The following is a 13,619-nucleotide window of genomic DNA, read 5'->3' as shown; positions in this document are numbered from 1 at the left end:
GTCTTTTAATGGCACTAAAGAAGCCATTTCTTCAGTGATATTATATTCGTCATCAATACCTCTAATAAAAATTGCCAATTGAGCTGTATTAGTAGCATCAGTACTTTCGTCTATCGCCAAAGCATAAAATTTAAAATTAGCAGCTCTACTCTCCAAACCGTTTTCGACAGATTTTCCTATTTCATCAATTCGCCTGGCTCTAGTCTGGTGAGACAAACTGATTTTAGAAAAATCCCCTTTTTTATCAGGGCAAATTATATCTGCCACGGTTTCCATACATTGCTTAATAAACTCACCATCGGCATACGGTTTTAATTTTTTTGCTATCAAGTTTGCAACCACATAACTAACTTTTACAATAGAATCCGCTTCAGTTGTTATTTTTTTAAAAAAACTTTGTTGAGATGATAGACTTTTTTTTCAGTTCCGCTATTTTGTCTTTACGACACATTCCTTGATAGGCACTAAATTTCGCAGTATGTTTTTGTGTGTAATGCCTTTTCAAATTGTAGTCTTTGAAAACTGGCACAAATTCCCTACAAATTAAGCAGATTGCCTTAGTATTTGCCTGGACAAAAAAGTAGTCGTCTGTCCACTTTTCGTTGAACAATCTTCCTTCTTCTATACATATATATATATATATATTTTTTTTTTTTTGGTTCGGTTTTCTTTTGAGACGCTGTGGAAGGCATGATGGAATTTAAAAAAAAAATAGATTGAAAATTAGAAAGCTAGGTTTAATAATCACCAAATCGCCAAATTTTTACTACTAAAAAAATTACTCACCAAATCGCCACAAACACACGTAACGTCTGCACCTTTCTTCGGTGTCAACTCGACTGTTTACAACGTACCAGCGTACCCATGGCGCACATAGAGAGACATCTATTGCGTGGTAAAAGTAGGAAGCAAGAGCGCTAGCGCCATTTATTATGTCGAGAAGTAACTACTTGCATGGGCGGCAATTTTGAATAAATACAATTATTTGGGAATGATTTTATGAATCTCTCATTACTAAAGAACGTGTTAAATTCAAAAGTTCATTGCTTATAAATTAATAGCATGTTAAAATTGTATTTGTAGTATTATTAATGGTATTTTTTAGTCACAATCTCATAAAGTTTGTAAGTTTACGATTTTTTTGTTGCGCCGCATTCATAGCTGTCCTGGGCCGCATGCGACCCGCGGCCTGGACAAGCCGGATCTATAGCTCCATCACCCTCTAATCCTAAATATGTTCTTAATACCAGTCAGGATGTTGCGACTCTAAACACAAATGTAAGTTTCCTTTTTCTTTCGGTTGCGCATTTCGCAATATGTGTAATCATCTATATGCAAGATACTTTTTTTTGTTCCATTCGTCCGCCTGTATGAAAGTTAATACGGAACCTTGGCAGAAAGCATTTTACTCAAATTTTATATCAGAAATCCTTTAAACACTGTCGAGTCGTTCCAATTTTTTTTTTTTTTTTGATAGGATGATTTTCACGGACAAAAAAGTGTCGAAATTATACACTGTAATAACTTCGTTTCGACCCGCTGGAATTTCACAATATGTGTAATTTACGATACACAAGACGTCCAAATATAGTTCAATTCAATTTCATAATATTAATATTTTCACATCGGTTGGGTGGAATATAATGAAATTTCGAGTGTAGGATATCCATTAAAATTTATGGAGTGATTTCAATTTTAGTTCAATCGGAACATTTGCAACCGCAAAATTAGGCACAACAAAACTGCACGCATATATTATGTGAGAGAATAATGGATCATATTTAATAAACCATATATCTAAAAGGTAAACAGCCAGGTGTTTTAATACTACTATCTGTATGAGAAATAACTCTCGCGAAAACAACAGAAATATCGGCAATCAAAAGTATTCTGAACGATTTCAACCGGAATTATAAGTAAACAGTTATAAGGCCTCGCTAACAGTAATGTTTATTTGCGTAGTGCGTAAAGACACTGGGACGGGTGGTTTTCTTAAACTAGTCCTACGTTCACGATTGGTGGATATGATTCTTCCTGGTTATAATTTCATTATGAATGAAAATAAATAAAATCTTCTGACGCCTTTTATTCCCCAAACGAAGTAGGTGTTATCCTAACTTTTTTGACGACAGCAGGTGACCAGTCTCCATCCTTCAACCTTCACTGATAGTGAGCAGAAGTTATCATTGAATCGAAGCTTTTTAGCAGGAAGAGAGACAGTACGGCAGAAAACTGCCGTACTGTCTCTTTAATAAAAAAAAACTTTAATAAGAAAACGTAATGTCTTTAATAGTGTGAGGTTCTGCGATCTATTTTTTTTAAGGTGAAAGATTAAAATTCTATTCGCCTGTGCTAAAGATCGACTAACTCGAGAACCGGTCGAAAAAAAAACGGCTAGGTACAAGTTCCTTCTATTTGGCGACTAAACAGTCTTTAACAGTCTGTCTTTTTTTATAAAAGCCTAGCGCAATGGATGCAAACGTTATCTTCAGTATGGCAGAGATGAGCAAAACCAATTTCAAAGGCAAATAATACAATACAATAATTTTTGTTGTAAAACTAGTTCTGGGATTAAATCCTACGATATTTTTTCCCTTCGGTACATTTTTATTTTGTAATAGTAGGACAATTTGAAAGTATAATTCTTGTGTGGCTTGATGAAATTTAATTTTATAGAACGGGGGGGGGGAATTATGTCTACGGTAGTACATGCCGAAAATGGCTCTAATTTCGACTGTTGGGATCACGCAAGAATGCGATACGAAGTGCACTTTTTATGAATGCTTAAGATTATTTCCTTACCTGTTTCTTTTTAGCGCGCACACAATCCTATTTAAACATTAAAACAAAAGTAGCTTGTACAAGAAAAATATGTACATCTTTTCTTTAATGACTCAATAGTTTTGTTAAATTTCTTAAAATGATATATACCTTAATAATTACCTAATACTAGACATGGTCATGGATAAAGAGCTCAAAAGGAATTATGCGAAAGACAATAATAACGTGCAAAAAAAGTAAACACAAACCGTATATTTAAAAATCAGCTCTTTGATGATAAAAAAAATAATATAACTCCGATGATGAACAATGCCACTTAAAATAAAAATTATTGGCTAAATTCCACTTCAACCAACCAAGATATACATTTACAATTTATGTGTATTTATTTATTTTTATTATTACTTGTTTGTCACTAAGCTGTTTACTTATTGTTTGTGCTGCGACTTCAAATGTACTCAAAAGCAGATTGTTTTTGAAAAATAGAAAGTTGCGAATTAATTTTGGTTGTCAATTATTAATATTAAATGTCAGATTTTTTTATATTCTACGGTGCTTCTTGAAAAATATTACATGGATCACTAGCAGATCCGTTTATTAGAAAGCAAAATTTTAAGCAGGGCAATAGTAATATCTGAAACAAAGTAATTTATTATCAGTAATGCTTTGATGTAGCAGAATAATTCCATATAACGCAACCTACAGTTCACTTTGCATTTGTAAGAGAGACATATTTGCGACATGTAAAATACTTGAACAGTTATATCACACTAACATATACACAATGGGATCTTACCGACCGATCCACACCGCTAAAATGGTTAACTCTTATCACTTAACCTCGTTAATAATACATTTTCCAAAACGCATAAGTTACTATAGAATTATCAGTAAAAAAATTAAAATAATTTACATTATATATATATATATATAATAAAATTCGAAAATGTTATATAACTGTACTATAAACCTTTTCCCCCTAATTTTACAATAATATTCACATTAAATAAATGAAAATGAAACATAGTGAAGTGCTAAGTTTCAACTATTTCAATAGTACGTTGACAGAACTCAGAACTGAAGATTTTTCTAGTCAACATGCTTGGGCTAAATTTTCTGCTTAGGACTGTTAAATCAATGAAATTTATGAAAGGTAGAAGAAAGTTTAGGTTCAAGATATAGGTGTCATAACAAATAAAAATTGGAGAATAAGTTTAGGAAACAGTTAAACAAAACGAAATCATGTTGCATTAGTGAAGTCTTAACTTCAAGCATGCTCCGAGTTGGTAGACTGTGGAAAACACTTGTAAATGATAACAAGATAACAAATCGAACTGGTATAATGTGCAGGATTTTGTTACGTGACCAGGGGGTGATAACATGATTAGAACACAGTGCAATGGAATGAGCAGAATCCTAATCGCACCCACAATTTCAAGATGATTTATGGCGACGTATAAGGTTATATACATGAACATTTCCCACACAAATAAAACCGCTACTGTGACTAAACTGAAAAATATCAACTGGCTGATCGCACTTTGAATACGAATGACAAATACAATGAAAACGTATGGAATTTCCTACAAAAACGAAGTGAATACCAAAAATCTTTTCAAAATAATTAGCTGCAGGCATAAAATCTTCTCCTGCAAGTGCTAAAATCCAAGAAACAGTCTTCAGATGGTCTGACAAGGGCATGTATTCAATAGCCTAGAGCTATTCAGTTCAGTGTAGTTTTTTTTATCATTATAATACTTTGATTAACAACAACTGGATCTCTGATTATGGCACTGTTCGAATGATAACAAAGGGCAGCTGAAAATTAACTTCATTAAGTTAATTGATGAATTGAGGGAAATATCACCGGCAAGCACAAAGGGAGAAATACATATACTGAGGGATGAGGTTGTAAAGGCAGTAAAACATCTGAAAAACTATAAAAGCCCGTAGAACGATGAGATCAATGGAAAGATATTGAAACAGTGGGGATGTGATAATAGACGAACTGTGCCGGTTGCGTAACATGGTATGGGAGGAAGGTAAAACACCAAAAGAATGGACAATCAATCCGAATACCATTCACAAAAAAGAAGGCAAAGCGGACTGCAAAAATTACAGAACGAGTACGTATGATATTAACGGAAAGGAATAAGGAAACTAACGGAAGAAATGGAAGTAAGAACAGGATTTAGAAGAGACGGAAATACTGTACCTCAAATATTAATATTGATTGTGGAAAACTCTCTACGTAAAAATAAAATTGTTTATTCGTGTTTTTTTTTTTTTTTACTCTCAGAAAGCATTCGACAGTATAGATCAGAAAGTGGCAAGGGCTGTACTCAAACCTGATATGTCTCTTGCATAACATTATCAATGACAATGCAGAGGCTGCTGTAAGAAACTGTGGAGAAATGGGAAGATGGTTCCGGACAACAAGAGATCCAATATCCCCAAGCATCTTTTATAATGCTTTTGGAAAGAACAATGGATATCATAAAGGATAATAAGGGAAATTTCAATTCACTCAATTGGTACGAAATTAAACAATTTGCGATTTTGAGATTATGGGCGATAATGAACATCGAAAAAAAAAAAAAAAACAATTATATTCACATAGAAGAGGATGAAAAGCAAATAAAGGTCAACGGACAAGAGCTGAAAGAGGTTAGGAACTTCACTTACCTAGGAAGCAACTAATGACGCATGATTTAGACTGTAAAAATGAGATCTCGGATGACAAAAGCTAAAGTAAACCTACAGACAACGGACAAGGTATGGAAAAGTAAATCAGTAAGACTGAGACTGCTGGAAACATGCATATTCCCATGTGCTCTCTATGGCTGTGAGACATGGGCAATGGTCAAAAACTCTAAGACGAATATTGGCTTTCGAAAGAACATGTTATAGAAAGATTCTACGAGCAAAAGGTAATAAATAAAGAACTTTATTGCAAAATAAACTGCAAAGAAAATATAATAAATTGGTAATAAATGCAATATTTATTACGAACTATATCGATTCCTCATGCAATAATGTAAAGTATATTCATTATCCGAAACTTCGGTTAATGGCAACTCCTTTTTAACTGAAGAATTCGAAAACAGTGTACAATAATTTTTTCACCCGTAACTCGCAAAGAATAAGTTTCTTCAAACAATAACTTTTTTCATTTTAACTTTTCAATTTCACTTTTACAACTTACTTGTAACAATTCTGAATTTCATACGTAAATATTATGCTTTAATATTTTTTTTAATTACAAAAACTGCATCTCCTGGAAATTCAGTATCTAAGTAAGATATTAGAGACAGGAAATATGATGAGAGGGCATTCATGGAAGTTGAGAATTGATGTAATCAAGAAAGTAGCGAAAGCTAGAATTCTCTCGTAGAATGATGAGTGAACTGAGATGGCTTGCCTTTGAAGGTGAATGAAGAAAGCGCGAATGAATTTAAAAAAGAAAAGTTATGTAGGCGATATAGGGCCTCCCTTGATGAATCCCCTGAAAGTAAAATAATAGGTAGGCAGCAAAAACACATTTTTAACTCAGAATTATGGAATAATCGTTACATTCCATCTACCAAACAGGTGGAAAGGATAAAATTGTAACAACTGAATACTTACAAATCAGTGCGAAGGAAAATAACTGAAAATCACTACGAGCAATAACAAACTCGGAATTACATAAATAAGGTGGAATAAGGTTTAAAACACACACTGTTTTTGAATAAAATTCATGTAACGTGAAATCCACCAGAAGAATGGAAAACAGCAACAGAAGTAATTCCTATTTATAAAAAAGTAATAAACATGAACCTAAAAGTATATAATCATTTTAGAATTCGTATTACAAAAATGTATAAAATATTAGAAAAGAAACTTACAAAATATTCAGATTCTATTCCAGAAGTACAGTAGTTTTAGGAAAGGGCACTCATATATAGATCCTGCTTTCTGTCTAAAATCAATAGAAAAAAAGAAGAGAGTACAATCTAGAATCATATTATTCATAAATTTTGAAAAGCATTCGATATGGGTTAAAAATCAACATTTTATTTAACATATTACAAGAAATACAAATACCATTCTATGAGCTATTACACACATTTTGGAAAATAAAATATAGATAGTTTGAATTATCTTGTAAAGAAATAAACCAAGGAATATGACAAAAGATATTCCAGTATCTGTAACACTAATAGTTCAAAATATTGAGCAATTCTCTAAAGTGAATTTAAACACACTCATTTTATGCAAATGAACAGGTGATAATTCAGAAGTTAGCCATATGAAGATAAACTTTAGAAAGTATTCTAAAACGTAAAGAAAACAGACAAAGATTTCGTAATGATAATCTCAAAAACGGTTTTTAAAAAAGGTCTACTAGAAGTAAAATAACACTACATTTTTATTTCAACAATAAGGAGACAAATATCGCAAACTGCAAAGACTAGGCTGGAGGCTTAAAATATACTACCAATATCAAATGCTACTTTGTACAAGTGAAATACACTAAAACTAAATATTATTAGTAGCTGAAATGAAATTTATGAGAAAAACAGAAAAATACACCCCATCCCATCTGATCCTAAAAGAAATAGAGAAATAATGAAGAACAAAAAAGGTTATCCAAACGAACACTGCAATACAAATCATTCGAATAAAGGAAACCAGATCCATTAGACATAAACCACCAAAGCAGAATCAGACCATTACAAGCGTACATCCTTCTAAATCCTTAGGAATCTTAATCCTTATCCTAACTCAATTAACACTAATTGTTTTGTTTTCGGTACTATGTTAAACATGTCAGTTTGTAAAATTAGTAACATGAGTTTGAGACGAACGAAGTTACCATCATATTATGCAATATGCAAGTATTGAGAATCAGGAGAGGAACAAACCATCTAAATCCGTCCAACAGAAGGAAAAACCATAGAATAATCTAGGTTCCTATGCCAGACCTTATTAAAATAACATGGAAATGTTTAGAATGATTGCTCAATTTTCTCTGAATGTTCCTGTGGAAGACGAGAGGTTCGAAGATACAGACAAGAGTTGGTTTTGGATAAAGCAACTAAGCCTATGAGGTCACAGTACTATGTATGTTAATTGAGTTTGTTCTTCAGCTCTGTGTGCTTGTTTTGCGAGGCGGGAAAAAAAAGTTTTCAGAGAAAAAAATGCTTTCCCCCACACGTATGAGACTGGCTAACTCACCTTTAAGATAAACATAGTAGCAAAAATCCTACTTACGAGCGACAAAATTCATTCTGATGATTACTGATTAAATGATAGGTTTTCTAGTATCAACAAAGTTGGCAGATGGTGAATCGGTTTTATTTTTGAAAGAATAAATATGAAAGCTCTGAGACAGCAAAGATTTCCCTTTCCGAAATATGCTGGATATATTCAAATACACGGCAGATGAGGAACATGAAAATGCCAAATTTGGTAAATAAAAGCAGTTCAACTACCTCTACAACGGTTGCTTTTTAAAAAGCAATCAATTATAGAGTCTCAGTAAGTGGCTAATCGCTCAGTATTTGGAACAAAATAGTAGGACCTTGTTCTTATACTAAAGTACGCTAAGAAGTTAGATGACGATTAGAACTGTAAACTTAAATGATATGCTTCTGCTCTCTCAATGTAATTGTCACCCAGGTATAGTGCTTTTGAATTCAGATCACAATTTATGGAGAAAGGTTACGATCTTTCTCCATAGATACCCGACTCTTTAGCACTAATTTCGTGGATGGATTACAAATCAACCATTTGTAATCCATCCACCAGTTTTTTTTTTACTGATAACCTGAAATTTGAAAGTTCCACTTCATTCAAATATCTTGAAATATTGATTACTCAAGATAATATAATAAGCACAGAAATGCATGCCACCAATAGATCTTATCATTCACTACATCATTTAGTATCTTCCGAAATTCTGTCAAGCAGAATCAAAACAGAAATATACAAGACAATCATTAGCCCTATTGTTTTATATGGAACAGAAACCTGGAGCATAACAGACTAATATGCAAAGCTTTGCAGTTCTTTGAAAATAAAATCCTATGGACCTGTAAGAGATAACATAAGTGAATGTAGAAAGTATAATCAAGAATTATATGAACTCTATAGATCTCCACTTCTGTCTGATAAAATCAGAGTTTGCAGTTTGTGATGACCTGCACATGTAGAAAGAATGGGTGAGAAGAGAATGGCTAATCAAGCATTCAAGATGAGGTCTGATGTAAAGCGACCTAAAGGAATCGCCCGGAGAATAACATCCAAAAAATACTTAGTTGAAATATGAATCCTTGACTGGACTGAAAGATCTCAAGAAGGAATGGAAGAAGTTGGTACATGCAGCAAAGAATCTTAGAAGTTCATCAAGCTAAAGAACTACCATAGCTTCATGGATAACTTTTCTAACTAATCATCCTCTGTGTCATAGAGATAAAAATCTAGAACTTTTCCCCTAGTTTTCACTCATGGATTTGAATCTTAATGACTATCGGTGAAAGTTTTATTTGAGTAACCTAACAGTTTACACTGGGGAAGAGATGCATGTTAGCCGCCGTAGCGCAATTGGAAGAATAGCGGAACATTGTGCCCTTCGATTGGAAAAGACCTGGGTTCGATTCTCGTCTTGACGAGGGGAATCCTTATATGGGCTTTTTCAGTTAAAGGTGAGTTGGCCGATCTCATACGGTGGTAGCAGGGTTTTTTTCTCCCTGAAACTCGGGTTTTTTCATCCCGCGTACAGAAAAATCGGCCTTCAGAACACGCGCAATCTACAGACAAAAAATACTGTTGTTGGTGATGATGGGCGATGGATGACGTTGATGGTAAGTGCTATCATGATTGGAGAATTAAGTAGTGGTGGAATGGATGAGATGTATTTGTCGAGGTAGAGAAGAGTGCCCTCCCGCGATGAGTCCTTAGACTCCCTGGAAGTTTCAAATAATAATAATAATAATCTAGGTTACGCATCTTAGAATACATAAAAACACAGAAAATAACCACATACAGTATAGAAAAAATACTCTAGTAAATAGACTTTTGGAATACAATGAATAAAAGATTCCATTAAAATGGCATCGTACTGTTATTCTGTTTGAAGCAAAGGATGCATCATATTCTATGCATGTATATTTCCTTAATTACATAAATAATCAGCATCTTCATACAAAATTCATCATGGAAAAGGAAAACAACTTTCATTTCTTAACAATTTCATCGTCTGCAAATCTGAAAGAAAAATGGTGTTCAATGTAAACATGCTCGTGCAAGTAAAACGTTTCGTGGGTGGGAGTCACATAAGAAAAGTAAATGCATTTATACGGTTTCTATTTCGCTTGAAAGAAGTCAAAATCATATACAAGGCTGATTTTATGTTCACCTCTTATCTCCAAAAAAATACCGTTTTTTTTTTTCGTGTATAAGACAATACTTTCTAAAATTTTTAGACAAAAAATTGGGAGTCGTCTTATACACGGGAGGGGGAGGGGTTAACCGGTTGAGAGAGTCGCGGTTGCCGTGGCGAAACTGCAGGTACATTGTCTCCGCGAACAGGCTTCCGCCAATCACCAGCCTTTATTAACTCTGTCGTTTGACGTCATTACCGGCTGATTCTGAATAAACTAATCAGAACTCGGAAAGCATTCATACTTCTGCAACGAGTTGCAGACGTATGAATTGCGGGGTAAGTTAATGCATTAACAATATTTTGAACACTAGCCCATAAAAATGTCCGAAAATAAAAAACAATTGTCATATTCTTCAAAGTTAAGAGTCATCAATTACGCAAAAGAACATGGAAATAAAGCTTCAGAGAGACAGTTTTGAACCTCCTCCCACTGAGTGTATGATTAGACAGTGGAGAAAACAGGGAGAACGACTACTCAAGATGCCAAAAAAGAAGAGGGCCTTAAGAGGAAAACCAACACAATGGCCAAAAGTGGAGCAGAGGCTTAAGACTTGGATCATGGAGCAGCGCCAGAGTGGGATATGTGTCAACCAAGCTTATTCAATATGAAGCAAAAAGGTTTGCAAGAGAAATGAACATTGTTGATTTCACAGGAAAGGTAAAATGGTGCTTCAACTTCATGAGGAGAGGATTGGCTATGAGAACACGAACCAAGTTAGCCCAGAAAATGCCACCAGCTTATGAGGATAAAATCCAACAGTTTTACTCCTATCTCATAAAACTTCGGAAAAAAATATGCTTTTGAACCACGTCAGATTGTAAACATAGATGAGGTGCTTCTCAATTTTGATGTGCCTTCCAACAGAACTGTTAATATGAAAGGGCTCAAAACAAGTGGTCATGAAAAGACACACTATACTTCTGTCCTTTCATGCTATGCAGATGGTACCAAACTGCCTCCTATGCTCATTTCTAAGAGGAAAACACATCCTAAAGAGAGCATACCACCTGGCGTTCTTATCCAAGTTCATGAGAACGGCTGGATGAATAAAGAGATTATGGCTATTTGGTTTGCAAATATTTGGGTCAAAAAGACCTGGAGGGATCTCGAAGAGGCCAGCTCTGCTCGTGTTTGATCAGTTCCGAGCACATTTAACAGAAAAGACAAAAAAAGGGTTGCAGTGGATTTGCGAACACAGCTAGCACTTATTCCTGGTGGACTTACAGGTCAGCTACAGCCACTAGATATTTCTATCAACAAGCCCTTCAAAGCTCTGAAAGAAGAAATGGAATAAATGGATACAAAAAACATGTAATAACTTGCCACCGACAGGAACAGTGGAAAAACCAACCATTACTGAGGTATGCAAATTGATCCTAAACGCATGGAATAGAGTCAAGCAAGGTGGTTATGAAGTCCTTCAAGGAATGTGGAATCAGCAATGCCATGGATGGAACTGAGGATGATTTCTGAGTCACTGTCTATATATATGCGACTCAGAGGACAGCAGTGATGCAGTAGAGGTTGAAGAAAGTGATATGTCTGGAACTAATAGTGACGAAGAAAATGATATGCCCGGAACTGAGAGGATGCATAATTTCTTAGTATGTGTCTTAAAAATATTATCTAATTACTAAATATACTTTGAATATTTAAAAAAATATCAAATGTGTCCTGTTTTAATGTTTAAAATATCGATTTCTTAATTTTGTGTTCGAAAAAGTAGAGTTCGTCTTATACACGGAAAAATACGGTATATATATATATATATATATATATTTTTTTTTTTTCCCAGAAATTTTAGAGATAACAGTACTATACAATGCAATGAAATGAGTTGCAGTAAATTTCAAATCAAGATAACAGTGAGAGAAACACTGGTTTCTCCCCCCCCCCCGATAAACAGAAGTTGATTGTTCTTCCAACACCTATCACTTTGGCAGCAAGAGAGCTGAAATCCTCCACATATGGATTTAAACTTCCTTAAATAAATAAGAGTGGCAATATTATCAGCATCTTTTCATGTAAGAAATATGCAGATGAAAAAACTACAGAAGTAGGTTCTACTCCTCAAGACATGGAGCATCATATCAGAACTATAAAGTAACCCTTTGGAACGATCCCAACTTACATAAACATGACTGCATTTTATCTACAACTTTTAAGAAACTATTCTTCTCACTGTTATCAAATGTAACCAAATCTTAACTGTTATGGCTTCCGACCAAGTCATCAAGACTTGGTCGAAAGCCTCAAAGAGTTTTTGAAAGACACCGAAAACTATGTGAGCTGATTTTTTTTTTAATGCCTGAAGGATACAGTCTTTTGGAAACACTATTAGAAAGGATGTTCCGTTGAAGTGAGGTACACGGAATAAAAGAGGATAATTAAGTTTGGAGAGTTAGCAGATGTTGCTTACACCAGCAGAAAAGAGAAAAATGGTTGATCTCAATTTAGTGGAACAAACGCTCATGGAAATGGGGCATTTGTTGGAATAAGTATCAGAGAAGGCCAATCAGTCAAACAGTCCCCTTTTGGAGAGAAAGCATTTTCTAGAAGTTTTTTGTGCATAACTCCAAATGTGGGGAAAATATTCCAATGTTATGTGGATTTGGAATTCGTAAAGAGTTAAGGAACAGTAAAAAATTAAAGGCTTAAGCAGAAAAGGACATCAAGTTCTCTATGGGCTGAAGAAGCTATAGCTGTGATACATTTGTGCCAGAACAGATAAGAAGTACGAAGAGGAGGAGGCGTTGAAAAGTTCTGATAACGAAATGAGTTGCAGTAAATTTCAAATCAAGATAACAGCTACAATTATCTTGCTAGAACAAAAATGATATTAAAGCAGCTGCTATAACCACAAGAAAGAACATATCTTAAATCTTAACCCCCCCCTCATGTTTCTTCAAATTGTAATAATTTGTTCTTTTTCTTTTAGGATATATAAGAAGACATGTCAATTCTTTCATGGTGATTATCGCAATTTTTCAATTTAAGTTTTTTGTTTTGTTTTCTTATAAGGTAAATTATACCATACAAGACTGATACTGAAATGCAGCTGATATGAAATCAACAGCCTCTATATACAAGAGTGGCATAATTACGAAGTTACTTCACATGCTAACTTTGTTTGCTTACACTTGGTAAAGAATTAAGAAAATAATATAATTTTTGTGTGGTTTAATTTACTTGTTTTGAGGACAGGGGAGACCTTGCTGGATAGATATGAGATTAATGAAAGGTCATTTATGTATAGGATGAAAGAGGCCAGGAAATAAAACACAGCCTGAGACATTCCTGTATTAGCAAAAAAAGCTAATTATTTCTCTTATGTATACCAAATTTTGTAGATTGTTCCTTTTATACCCACATTATAACACTAAATTTATGTAGCTTCAGTCTATCCTT

General features: G+C 34.1%; 1 protein-coding gene across 7 annotated transcripts in view; it reads right to left on the bottom strand.

Moving 5' to 3' along the window:
• LOC150100319 (poly(rC)-binding protein 3-like) overlaps positions 1–13,619 on the bottom strand; it is an 874,229-nt gene that overhangs the window by 716,554 nt on the left and 144,056 nt on the right. For 4 of the 7 annotated variants that reach the window (XR_016549294.1, XM_090403220.1, XM_090403219.1 and 1 more), the window contains exon 2: positions 6,669–6,742. The exons of 2 other annotated variants lie outside the window; for them this stretch is intronic. The gene's annotated coding sequence lies outside the window, so the exon portion shown is untranslated. Of the gene's footprint in view, positions 1–786; positions 841–6,668; positions 6,743–13,619 lie in introns of those variants that run through there. One more of the 7 variants, XM_090403221.1, reaches the window with a different exon arrangement.

The sequence above is a fragment of the Typopeltis vanoorti genome, chromosome 13, assembly GCF_054136105.1.
Source record: "Typopeltis vanoorti isolate ZY-2024b chromosome 13, IOZ_Tvanoo_1.0, whole genome shotgun sequence".
Lineage (NCBI taxonomy): Eukaryota > Metazoa > Arthropoda > Arachnida > Uropygi > Thelyphonidae > Typopeltis > Typopeltis vanoorti.
This window is presented reverse-complemented; position numbering and strand designations above follow the sequence as displayed.